Source organism: Metopolophium dirhodum, chromosome 6, assembly GCF_019925205.1.
Source record: "Metopolophium dirhodum isolate CAU chromosome 6, ASM1992520v1, whole genome shotgun sequence".
In the NCBI taxonomy this organism is placed as follows: Eukaryota; Metazoa; Arthropoda; class Insecta; order Hemiptera; family Aphididae; genus Metopolophium; species Metopolophium dirhodum.
Window position 1 is genome coordinate 6,400,028 of NC_083565.1, and position 15,113 is coordinate 6,415,140.

Consider the following 15,113-nt stretch of genomic DNA (forward strand, 5'->3'; position numbering starts at 1 on the left):
TTTTACCATTACCGTCTGTATAAAATATAAATATTTACGAAGCGTGTAATATACCGATTCGCCGAGTGTTGAGTGTTGTTCGGGAAAAAAAGGACGGTCGCTACATCACAATATTATAGGTAGTACCGGTGTATATGATCGTGGTTGGTCGTCCACTATACATTATTATGACATTACCTATACAGCGTGGTTTGCGGCGCTCATCCGTACCGGCGGATGCTGTGAATCTGAATACAAATAGACATTTGCCGCAATATTGTTTGTAATTCGAAACGACCGCAGCGAAACATGCATTATATAACAAAACTATACAAAGTAACCATACCTATACCAGATACCTACTTTATGTTGTATACTTTAAGTATACGGATCAGCCTATCTACCAACACAACAACTGCAGTCGCTGAATAATATGACGACGACGACAAAGCTATTCTCTCCGTCCGTGCAGGAAACCCACTGGCAGAGTGGCAGCTTCCGATAGTCTTCACTTACTAGATCTATAATCGTAGTAGGTATACACCAAACGCAGAAAGTAAAAATTAATGAAAATAAAATCGTGTCACATGATGTTTGCACGCGCTCAGGTCTCAGACACGATTTCTGTCATTAAATAACATTGTAATTTATAATACCCGTTACAGACACAACGATATAATATATCTCGGAGTGAACTTCGACAAAAAACTAACACAAGCGCACACCATATTATACATGGCACAAAATTAAATCTATTTACCGCCTGCGCTTCTAAATAGACAATTTATCCACTCTAAAATCTAAACTAACATTTAATCTCTTTAAACCTTCTGTAATGTCTGGACACACGGCATGACAATAAATTTGGGGATCCAATAAAAACTCCAACATAATCTAAATTCAAAAAACACAAAACAGAATTTTCGACTAATCATGAATGCTCCATTTTATGACACAAATCAAACTTTACACAGAGTACTTCAAACGATAACAATATTTCAGAAACCAAATAAGAAAGCTTACTCCCGTTTTTATTAGTCTTTAAACGACTACCAAAACATTCTCGAGAAAAAATTATTCCAAAAAATTCCTAACAATCCATCTCCCCAAGAGATTAAAAAGAAACTGGTGACCCACCTCATACTTTTTTTTACCTACCTAAAACCCTAGTAATGTGTCACCAGTAGCCGGTTAATTGAAATCAATTTTTTTGACAAAGTAAAGACGTTTTATATTTCACTTACGCTTATTAAAGTTACCTAAATTATATAGATAGTGTAAATAAATTAAATAATAATAACGCAATAATATATATCTAATAATAATAATTAGTTATGTCATTTATAGGAGTTTGTTGGATACCTACTTAGATATATCGTCACGTTACGATGGAGATGCAGGGTTGTTCTGTGAAAAGTTTCTAATTGGATGGGAAAACACCCACGGGAGAGAGAAAGGATATGCGCGTAACTCGCAGTGGCGTGCAGAATATCTCCTTATTGTTAGTTGATGGTAGGAGTGGGGGGGGGGGGGAGGGGTGTGAATAGCAGTTAACCAAACCAGCAATACCTGCAACCATGGTTCGGTTTCGCACTGGAAGTACGCCGCAGGGTTAGTGGAAAAAAATATCGTAGTTGGTGATTTACACCTAAAATATCTAATAAGTATATTATTCTAACACTATATACTATTATCTACGATTACAATTGAACACCACATGCTGATGTATTAATATAATATATAGAAGGGTACTATACATTATACGATTAAATATAAATCATTTCCTTTTCCGTGTTGTCTCTTGGCCAGGAGCTTGTTCTCGCAAAAACGGTTCTTGAAGTCGAATCCATGTGATCGTTGATTTTGGTATACTTCTAAAATAAAATTTCTTATAGGTGACGAGCACTACGCTATACTACAGCTGGTTGGGGATGTAATTAAATTTAGTCGAGAGCTTCTAATTTTTGGCAAGCGATAGATCTTTACAAAAAATCATAACGGCACGCACCACATGTCCACATACGATTAACAACTGATGCACTAAATAACATTTAATACACATCAGTACATCACATTTAAATATTAACACAAATAAGATAATATGGATTTAGTCTAATAATTTAGTTTGAAAACGAATATCGTTAGATTATTGATCATAATTTGATATACTATACTCGATAAAAATGTCCCTATTATCCAGGTTTATGGCCCAGGTAAGCAGTGAACATTTGCACTACTAACCTAAGTTTATTTTGGTAATTGAAGAATTTTCCGATTAAGCGGTTGCCCTAATAATTAACCGGTGTCTCTATTCAGCGGAGTTTATAATTTATATATTATATTAGTATTATAATTTATTGAAACCTCGGAATAACAGAGCTCTTCGTATATTATCTGCTGTACTTTTGAGTTTTGATACTACGGCGAAACCTCCCACAACATCACCTCTGAATAGCGTGCATAATTTCTGTGGCCGAAAGTGTTCGGTATTCAGGGGTTTCACTGCATTCCCTAATACCTAATTTTGGTTCTACTGCTCTTTATATAGAACAAGGTACAGTAGGTATTAGCACTTTTAATATAGTGGTATTAAATTATTCAAGTACCTGCCTACCTACTAGTGTTACTACCTATGTAATTTAAGATATTCTCATTAAAAACATGTTAGCTTCACGTGAAATAATTCAAACAAAATAAAATGTAATAGCTAATAATAATAATAATAACAATAATAACGATGTAATACCTGTGCGTAGGGATGTCACCGGTGGCAGCGGTCATCGTCGTCGCCGAAACCGGAACGAAAATACGATTATATATATTATTATTTTCGTTCACTCGGCCGGCCCGCCCCCGCGTGCGCCACCGCGACGCGTCCCGCCAAAAGCCGACGCGAACCGAACCTTTGCCGTTGGTACCTACCTACCTGCCTATAATACATTTACCGACTAGCGTACGTCGACGACGCACGCCGCCGCCGCCGCCGTCGTAGCGTATTATTATTATTACTATTACCGCACCACGGCGCCGGACCCCGCGAGCGCTGTTCACTTGTGCGTATTGTTTTCGCGCCTCTGAACATCGGAAGTTCCGGTGTGCACAGTTTGCTGAGCAACCCGACGGCACGGCCGTCGGCCCGACCGAGAAACGATATAACAACAATAATATAGTATTGTACGCGGGTGAAAAATATAACATAATATACAATAACCGTATATATAATATTATAACGACGACGACGACAATGAGCTCGGTAGTAATATTTTGCGCGGGCGACGGTTTTAAACTGTACGACATCGACGATTTCAAAATACGCGATTTCATAGTACCGCAGGAGGCACATGCGTAATATATTGTTTTACATCCGAAGAAAAAATACAGTCCGTTCGTCTCGGCATTATTCATCCGCACTCCGGCGCACGCATAAAATAGTATATTAATAACATCACTATTATAATATTATTATTATTATTTTCGTCACCGCCGTTTTTGATATTTACGTCCGCGGATCATATGCGAAAATGGAACGCAGCCGATCAAATCATTAGCATCCAATGCAATATTATTCAAATATTATATTGCACACGCGTTCGTTAAAAATCCATCGTCATAAACGGACGTTTATGGGCGGCATGATACGTTCAAATGAATTTTTCATTTTTTGTCTACTCATTATGCTACAAGGTAAGACACGACAACAGCAGTTGTACATTTGTATATTATGTATATACTATTATAGTTGTTTTGTTCCTATTTCTTATTATAATTATTACTATTTGTACATTTTACATAATTATGTTGATTAAGTTTATTACCTTACTGTTATTGACAAAAGCACAATATGTTTTCATTTTTTTTTTTTTTTGGTTTGGTTTGGGGAGAGGGTTATTTTGACGAAATCCGAGAATAATTCTCATAATACCTTACGGTGTATATTTTTATGCCATGTAGCGTTTGGTCAGTTTTTTATGGGGCTTATAGACCTACCATAGTATTATAGAGTATATTTGAATCTATGGACTTATATTGTAAAAATTACAATGCATCGCAATTTCTATAGATTATTATAGGAGAAAATTTCGAGATTATTATAGGTACTCGTCGATCGTTTAAAAAAGCCGTTAACGTTTTGACGACGTACAGTTATTTTAGTGAAATCTATTGTTTAAACCATATCATAAGCTAACAATTATTTCACCTCGTCGGAGATTATATTATTTTGTAAAATTGTGCACCTACTACCTACATCTAATATATTATATATTTATTGTTCGGTAATTAATTAGCTACAAAAAAATAAATATATATGAATTTATCAGTTTTAATTATTAGGTACAGCACTACACTATTTAATAATAGGTAATAGTTGCAAATTAAGAATAATAACCATGGTAACTAATGGATATTAACGATAATGAAATTTGTTTTTTCAAAGTATAATAATATATAGTGTTCATAATATTTATTATTTATTAATGCGTGTTTAAATTACAAAATAGGTACATTATTGTATATGGCATAAATTTAAATCGTCATATTATCGACTATCTTAAATAAAAGGTTGATAAATGATAATGGTATTAAATTTCGATTAACAGACTGTTTTCTCTAATATATTTGATAACTCCCGGGTTAATGTCTTTAGTGTTTAAGTTAAATCTACATTTCAATGATCTGAAGTATTTTAGGGAGAATTTCTGCAGTCGGGTATATTATACTTCAGTTATGATGTATTAGATAATATATATATATAATATATAATAATTATTATGTTCCACTGCTTTGAACACATTAGTGTTTGTAATAAGTTGGCTTAAATTTAATCTAGTTTTATCCTAAAATTACTAAATATCTATATAAAATTAATTATTGATTTAATTATCTTCATAATAATAATCATAATAAAAATAATCTATATTTATAATATACCTAGTTCTTTTAATTTTTCATAAAATTTGAATATTAAAATTATTATAAATAGTTAAATACCTACGTAGGTATCGTAATATTTTCATTATTTGTCCAAACTCATTAAATCATGTACCTTAACATATAATTGAACTTGTACCTACCCAGGTACTTCAATTGGGCATTTTTACTATTCATGCTTACTGAAATAAAAGTAAAAAAAAAAAACGCACATAATTTTAAAACCAATTCGTATACTTATGTATAGTACAATATCGCTCCTCTAGGAATCTAAAATTGATCAAATAAATTATGAATATGTATTTTATGAATTCATTAAAATATTTTAAAATTCAAAATACATTTACTATAAGCAATAAACGTATATTAAAAAATACAGTTCAATTAAAAGAAACATGTTCTCGACATGTTCAAAATTCTCGAGAATGCATGGGATTTGACGTAAATATCGAACAGTTCACGAGAACCTGCAATTACTATATTATATAGGTAGATTCACTAATAATGATATAATATTAATATTTCTATTAGATACTTAATTCTTTTGATCAAGTACAGTGTATAGTTAAATGTTTTTAAATTAAAATGTGAAAAACAAGTTAAATTATTGTAATTTTAATTTTCTTTTAGACCAAATCTGAGTGATAAAAACAAAAAAACATTTGAAAACAAATATACGGTACATTATAATATATCACCTACATTGTGTATATTCGCAGAGCATATTTTTCGTTTGAATGTTATACGTACAATTAATTACGATAAAATTATTTAATTGTATTATTAAATTGTAATTAAATAATGTTTAATCAACTATTATACTGGATACTTATGTGAATATACTATACACTAAGTATACTTCCAATTCACACACAAGTCAAATTAGTTTTACTATTTAAATACCCATTTAAAATATCTACTTTAATTTATTATGTAGGTAAAATTCTAACAAAAGCTTTATGTATTTTAAGGGTAGAAAGTACTAATAAAATAAGAATGGAAAGATGTATTGCACATATTGTGCATGTATCTTTTAGGTGTACATAACAATTAAAAAGTATTACTTTGTACGTGATAAACGCTGAAAACAGCTATTAAATAATTGATAATTGTTAATTATTATTTACACACTTGGCGCTTATCACAGCGGTTCTATCAATCAGAATAATAGCTAATCAGTGGTTATACTACTGTGACACAGTATTGTAGCTGCATCATCGTATAAAACCTTAATACTTAAGACCCAAGCTTTGTACAAAACTTTTAACCTAACAACTTAAACGTTCTGAACATTCCTGATAAATAACAGTTAAATAATGAAATATTGGAACAAGTTCATATTTTCATGATTTGCAGACTGATATTTATTTTGATACCTAACCGATGCTCTATTATAATATTTTTTTTAAATTAAAATTTTAACTTAAAATTATAAAGAAGCTACAAATTATTAAAAAATAAAATTACATAGAAATGTAAGTTTTAATTTTTTCGTATTCCCTCGAAAGATCCCGTTTTTGTAACCCTTTGGCAATTTCCGGGAGTGTAAAGGTAAACCCTAGGTCTGTCGGCCTATATATTTCTAAGGATATTTTATTATATATTTATGTTGCTATTAGTAATTAATTTTTCTATTAGTAATACCAATACGGTAGGTTGAACTAAATTTGAATTTCAAACGCTCATGAAAAACTAATGTGGTTTAAAGGCAACTTTTTTTTTAAATCCCAGCAAAAAAACTTATGAGGAATCTTGTATTACATTTTCAATCCTTACAGCCTTAAACGTTAAAATAAAACATTTTATGCATTTTAACTACTGCAGTATAATAATAAGGAAACCTTAGTGATTTTTACGAATTTCTATGACATTTCAGTTTCAAAAGCTTAAAAGCTTATTTTTTATCAACAATATTAATTATTAAATATATGTAAATATCTTGAAAATAGTCAACATATTTTTGAAAACTTTATATATCCATCGCAGGGGTGGCCAATTTTTTTTTCACTATTGTTAGTATTGTAATTTTTTATGTACCTATTTATTTATATTCTAGAATATACTACGTAAATATACAGTTATTTCGCATATTATTTATTTTAAAAATTACTTAGGCCATTTTAAAAGTATAATAAAAGGCCTACCTTTTTATAAAAACATGTAACTGCATTTAGGATTTCACGAATTATTCATAAGCTTGTTGAGGGCATGCAGCAGTTGATAGAATTTGCACATCTTTCATTACTTAGACCAATGAAACCCGTATATTATGAAAAATATACTTCTTCATTAAAAGGAGAGATGTATGTCAAATTAAGTTATTATTTTGATTAATTAATTCGAGTTGTCTGTTTTCAACAATATTATAATTACTTTTGCGAGTAAAATTATGGTTAAACTTCAATTGAAAATTTAGTAAAGTAATTTACAAAACCTAGAACAATAGGTACAGCTACAATCGTCTTAAAAATTCATGTAGCTGTCCCTTATAAATTATGTATACGTCATGATTTATTAGTTTACAAATAATAAAAATAATGGTATTATTACTTCAATACATTGAACATACTCGACAAATAATTGAATAAAAATTGGATTGGTGATAAAACCAAAACGTTATAATATTTGGTTACATATCTATATGAAATATGTCATAATAAATATGAATAAAAAGTATATTATTTGTATAATTATAACCAACAAATTATTTTCGATAGCAATCAATCGAATATAAAATTTTAAAAAAATCATTATATTGTTACATACAATATAAAGCCAATCGATAAACTTTATAATAATTACAAAAACAAATTAATATTACATTAGGTTTAATTCTTAGTCAATTTCAAAATAAATTAATACACATAGATTCAAAATTGAATCGTAGTCTAAAATAGTAAAAATAAGTCTTGTACGTTGTCGTTTTCGTAATGACTAATAAGACTTTTCATGTAACCGTACTTCACGGATTCAAGATTTACTGTTAGAAAACTTGTATAAACATACACAAATGTGAATAAACTAACGGGCTCAGTGGCGTTATTAGGGGGGGGGGGGGGGGGGGGATTTGGGTGTCGTATCTCCCGCATGGGCTGTTTTTTAACTGGAGAACTATAATATTTATTCACATTGTACATATTGTTTATTGGTATTGATATAGTATATTTTATAGAAACAACAAATAAAATCCTAATTCTCCTATATAGTTGCTGTAACTAAGATAATATTACTGCGTAATAAACACTAATCACTATTGCAAATTGAATAATGTACAATAAATAATATATTGAAATAATGGAGTTTAGCTGGATTTTTAGAAACCTATAAGTAATAGGTATATTTCAACGAGTTAAGCACAATAGTGCAATCAGAATTTGTTGGTCGGAAGGTTATAACCTTTTGGCTTTTGAAGATTGCAGTATTCCACGAATCTATTCAAAAAGTTCATTTAAAACTTTATTAAATAGTATGTAATTATTGATTTTCATGTATGCATGCATTTATACATGTGCCCTACTTACATTATACAGATTATAGATCGCAATGGTCGGACTGAGAGGTTTTTATGATATAAACCAAAAAATTTTTTTTTTTATGGCTGTTGGGGGGAGGGGGTAAATGTTTCAATCCCCCCCCCCCCCCCACAAACATAACCAAATTACGCCACTGAACGGGCTGGTTTTAATGAAATCGTACACAAACATGTGTCTATTATTTAGGACATTGGATATTTAAAAAAGAAGAGCAAATGTTTGGTAAATACCGAGAATTTATCAAAAAACAATAATTATTGTTTAAAATACGTTTATATCAAAATAAAATGTAATAAAAAAAAGGGGCCAAGTAAATAACCGGTCTGTTGTACAATAAGAGTGAAGTGTGCATCGTCATTGAGTAAGTCACAGTAATGAACGTATTAAATATGATAGATGTGATAAATCATTGCATACGAAAAACAATTCTGCAGAGCAGAGACACTATCTTTCAGCCTATTATTATGTAAATATTATGCTAATTTCTATTAATTAATAAAATAATTAATTTAACTATTTACAGTAATAGGTACAATAATACGTTATAAACTATAAATAGGCAATACTATAAAATGTACGTTAATGTTATAAAAATGTTATAGTAGATATAAAATATAATAACACTCGTAAAACTGTAAAAGCTTCGAAGATCCACAAAAAGCATTTTTAAATTTTAGGTATCAACAACAAAATAACTAAAATAGTTGTTCTTTGATTGAACATCGAATTTTTTCCAAATTTGAAAATCAAATAAGTATAAAAAAAAAATTAAGCTTATATATTTTTAGATTTTTAGATTCCAATATGAACTATTTGTTAAGAAAATATTACACTTTCAGCTATAAAAATTGAACGTTTTATACATTTTTAACATCAATATAATTTGTAAATGTTCGTGATTTTGACGAACGCTTGAGTATCAAACTCTCATTAGAAATTTATGTGAACCCTGTAATTTTTGAGAATTTTTGTAAAAGTGCAATATATTTTGAAAATGTTATCAATATAATTATCATGTATAAAAAATGATAATATAAACATTAAGTGAACATTTTAGGTATTTTTCTGCTTTGACTCTAAAAAAAAAATTGATTTTGTCTATACTGATTTTGTACATTCTCTTTTTTGTTTTTTCTGGTTATTTTGATAAATACTAGGAATTTTCGAATTTGATCTCTTTTATGTAACAACTAGATCCAATTTTCTGTAAGAAACTACCTCCTAAATTGGAAGTTGAATAAATTATATTTTCTACAACAAATCTTGTACAAACACACACAAACACAAATCATTGTAAAATCAATGCATCACTCTGCACAGAGTTTTAAATTGGCTTAACAATTTTTAAGATTTTATTATGATTTGTATGTTTAAAGAGATGACATCAAATTTTAACTGTATAGGATTCCGGACAGATACAATCTCGTGGTATTGATACAATTAGGAACTTGAATATTAATATGTAATTAGTAAGTATTTAATATAGATATTAGATATTATAGGTTTACTAATATCCTATTTACAAAAAAATAAAATAAAAGGGACATAAGTGATGACTTTATCATAATATTATATGCGTTTTCTGAATTCAAAATCCAAGGGGCTGTGAACTTGTGTCGATTAACATACACTATTACACTGTCGTTCGATAGTGGTATACTTTGCAAATTATTTCTAATTTTGAATGAATCGAATAACAACACATAATATACTTACTTTTTTATGTTAATTTATTATATATAATACCGTTGTATTTCCAATTACCTATTGTGTGTTTAATTTAACACTTGTCAATTGCCGTAGACCATGGTTCAAATATAATACAAATATAATTGGCACAAGGGTCTTTTAAACGATGTTAATACTCCGTGTTACTGAACTAAACATAAATTAAAAGTCAGACCGTAGTAAAAGTAAGTCTAAGTCCTAAAGTGACAACACTCGTAATTGTCTGTGCTTAAACAAAATACAATACTAAAGCAAAAACAGATTTATCTAATCATAGATATAACTAACTTTAACTTGCAAAATTACTTTTAATTTTAATAAAAACATTTCATTTGTTTGAAGCCACTAAATGCATATTAAAATGCATGTAAAATGAAACGGTTCATGAAACGAGGTATAATATTATGCTAATGAACGTAAGCTTAAAAAAAAACATTTTTGTTAACCTTTTTCCGTAAAAGTTGTTGAAATATAATAACTACTAAACAATATAATATCAAAAAATAAAGTTGGTCAATCAGTTGTGTTAGTTTTATAACTATAGTCTATAACGTAGCTTATAGCCTAACAGTAATGTCTAATATTCTTAATAACGATAAATAGCTTATTCAGTTTGATTGCCCTGCCCTAAGTCAGAATGGAATTGAAATTCAACCTTAAAAAGCTAGAGGTTACTTGGAGCTTGGAAAAGCTTCTATGGACTTCCTACTAATCTTACTTCATAGCTGTTTCATATATATATCGTTTTCTTAATCAGGTTACCTAATTTAGTTTATATATAAAAAAAAAAACCTTAAATGTATAGTTTATAATTAAGTTCAATTTTTATTGCATATTACTTAAACTATATTATGTATTCGAGTATTTAATTGTGACATTGTAAGTTGTAACAATGTTAATAATTGTAAATAACATACAGCCGTTCATAGAACCAAAAAAAAATTATTCGGCGATGATATTATTGGTAGATTTAAAATAATTATTTTTAGAAACTATAACGACATTAACATACATTCATCTATAGTATAATATAACATTATTTGGACATAATAATAATATGTTGGTTTTATTGAAAAATAAACTAACCAAATTGAAATAAATCATCTTCAGACGTAGATCAGGTGGATTTCGCAATGTCGTGAGCCCCCAAGTCCAACCATTTCCCTGGCCTCCTAAAAGCTGTATTGTGCAACTGGAATTTCTAGTCATGACGCGTATATATAGTGTTCTATGTGTGCATAGTTTTGTCTATTGTTATAATTGAATATTTGCGATCAAAACGTAACACTTTATTTGAATGTAATGAACAGTAGTTTTGCATTACAATATATTATTTACATGTATTATATTATTATTATCCACTATCAATTTGCATTTGTTATAGGTAGTGTGAATGACAAATATCTTCATAACAATACAATAATAATTTGAAATCATTTCCGCGAACGGTTTCTAATCACATTCTGAACGTTAATTATATAGATAGAGACCGTAAATTGTATGGGGTATTGGCATTCATTTCGTTCGTCTGTAAATTATTATTAAGCTACAAAATCCCGTCATCAATACCGCCGTGGTGGATTTAGGACTCAGTTTAACATAAATCATTTCATGTGTTTCCTTTGGCTACCATGTGACCTATTACTCATTGTTTCCGGGAACCAGTGAGCTATTGAATATCGATTCGATTTCCGCATCATTCATAGCTAAATATACTATTATTATTTTTATTGCAGATACAATTTAATTCGCATACGATGTAAAATTCTATTTCAGTAAACGAAAAACGAGAAAAGCCTTGTAATATGAGCCATATCGTTAAGAAAATGTATTTAAAAAAAATCAAATTATAAACAAATATTTTTATCATGTCCCATATCGGTTTACGTGTATACGTCTTAATAGGTACATGCAAATTAAATAATTATAAACGCTTATTCCTGCAATATAGCTTATATTCAATAAGGATACATTAAATTTAAATTTTTGGTTCTTGAGTTTAAATGGAAATTAATGATAAAAATAATATCAAACTATAATAATTTCAAAATTTTAAATTTTAAATTTTACATTTCCATATAAATCTAATATATCTAATGATGCAATGTTATGCATGCCTACTTTATATTTTATATGTAAAAAACATAGCTATTTTGTGGGGTATATACTCAACGAATGTATCTATCCAATCCACGAAAAAAACTATAAAATTCGATAAAAGTTTACGAACTATAATGATTGTTCTACATTTAATCGAAGTAAAGCATAATATTTGTACGAACAATATTACAACTATGGTCGATATTAGCATCAGTCAAAATTAATAAAATTCAGATTTAGAATAATATTCTACATGCATATTTTTACTATAATTTTCCTGTTCTACGAATATTTAAAATAGACCAATAGATAATAAAAGTCCCTATGTATTGAATATTAATAATTGTTTTAACTGTAAAATAATATATTTTTTAAAATCTATAAGCCGGTTCTTTGTATTTTATATCAAACAATAACATTGAACACAAACCATTTTATAAGATGACTTATATTATTAATATCAATACCTAGGAATCACTTTTTATTGATTGCTAGCGTTTAAAATAAATGGATAGTTATAAACGATTTCATAAAATATTATATTGATCAGTACAGCTGAACAATTTTTGGTTTTACTTTACCAACAATTTGGTACCAATTCAGCACCTAGCATTAAAAAAAAAGAATTTCTCTCGTTTCCAGTATTCTATTTTAATTATAAAGTCAAACGATTAAATTATACAAAGAAATATGACCGTAATTCGTAATAAATTATTTTTTATTTTTTTTTTTAAATAATTGTAATTTGTTATTAAATATTAATTCAATATATTGATAACATTTAAAACAAACTGCAGGTATATGATATTATAGCATTTAGGTTAAAATCACGAGTATCATGAATCAGCATATATTAATATATTTTTTGATAATTTAGTTTTTTTTTTTTTTTCAATACACTCGATTTTAATATATGCATCGTATTAATATTAATGGTTCATCGAATCAAAACTTTTCTGTATGTTAATTTTATTCGTGTGTTTATACCGTCGGATTATTCTTTATGATGTAAAATTGGCTAGAGAGTAGCTTAAAATTTAAATACCATACCGGATACAGAATATGTGATACATCTATCCAAATACTGAAATGCATTATGTTCATATACGGGCATTTATAAGGTATTGACATATTATTAAAATGCTAGTTTCCCCTTATTAATTATGATATTGATGCATATAGCTGCGAGTATATAAAAAAAGAATAAAAATAGTGAATAAGCATTTTTTTTTTTATATATATTATGTCTACCAATTTATTGGTTTTTAATTTAATTTTATTGAATTTGCTTGCATATTTCATAGTCATTACTCATTAGTGTACTATTTATTATTTCGTTTTTATTATCTTATAGAACTTTCGGTATTAATTGATATTTTATATTATTAAGTTCTATTGGATCGGGTGTTCCATTATATACACATACACATTACAGGTGTTATTTGTTTAAATACTTATTACTTATTTTCTATTTTAACTATTAGTACTTAAATATTTATTTTCAATTTTTGTATTCATTAAGCGATTATACAAAACCAAAAAGGAAAATGATGCAGATTATTATTTATTATAAAGGGTAAAACTACAGATAGTTCACGGTTTAAAATTATATAAATTAATTACATTTCATAATTTCACATATAGATCATACAATAAAGGTATAAGTATAAAATACAAATATGCATTATATTAAGATAATATTATTTTATTACTAATAGTCGATATGTAATGACCATTAAGGAGCATTACAAAAATCAATGTTTTTAACTTTGTTGCAGGAATTCAACATTAAATTTATAGGACTGTTTAATAAACAACTTCAAGTGTTTACAGTGGTAGGTAACTGTAACTCTGGTATTAAAGAACGGGATTTATCACTTAATTTTTCTTTCTAATAATTATTATTTAAGGTTCTTAAATAAATAATAATTTATATTAAACAAGTAAGTAATAACTAAAAAGTTTTATTTTGTAGGTACAAATTGTAATTTTACCTCTTTTAATTTACCTAAATCCAGACCAAAGAATAATGAAGTAAACATGGGTCAATAAATTAATAAAATATTTAAATACTATTTGAATGTATTTGCATTTGTATTTAGATATACCTATTGGAAAATATATTTCAATAATTGATTAAATTATATTACTTTTTCATTCAACTATTTAAATACCTAGGTATAAGAAATACTCTTTGAATCATTTTTAACAAGAGTACCTATTTATATTATATATGTATAGCCATGCAGGTACTATGTATGTTTCCATATTGGTACCTACCTATATCATGTCCATGACGTGACTGTACAATACATGACACGTGATATTATTTTAACGCGATACAATGCCGCGATTGTGTTTGGTGTTTAATAACATCGTAAATACGTTTTATTATAGAAGATACTCCGCCAAAGTTATTATTACGTCTTATTTTCGTGTACTGTTACAAGACTCGGGCGCAGGACATTGGTTAGGTTAGGTCATAACCGTCGATACAGCGAGTACCTATCATAGGTAGGCATAGGCACATTGAACACTCAATGATGCGCGTCATAAATATTATTATACGCATAACGCATGTAATATTATATTATAAATACGATTGAAAAAAAAAAATGTCGCGTGAAAACGATTAGCCCTTGTTATTTGACGATCGTGTTTATTGCCACGTCTCAAAATGTATTTCCGCCGACTCTGACGGAGACCCGCCGGAGTGCCAATCAGAACTGAACGCGACATCGTTTCCCACTGTGTATTACGATATTATGATGTGCCTCTATAGAGTGTGCGATACTGTTACCGATTTACGACTTGCAGCGACCGTATGCAGGAAGCATTGTATTG

General features: G+C 28.7%; 1 protein-coding gene across 1 annotated transcript in view; it reads left to right on the top strand.

Moving 5' to 3' along the window:
- Nucleotides 1-2,941: 2,941 nt before the first annotated feature.
- Nucleotides 2,942-15,113, top strand: part of LOC132947857 (uncharacterized) — a 59,699-nt gene continuing 47,527 nt past the window's right edge. The window contains exon 1 of the mRNA XM_061018091.1: nucleotides 2,942-3,663. The gene's annotated coding sequence lies outside the window, so the exon portion shown is untranslated. The remainder of the gene's footprint in view (nucleotides 3,664-15,113) is intronic.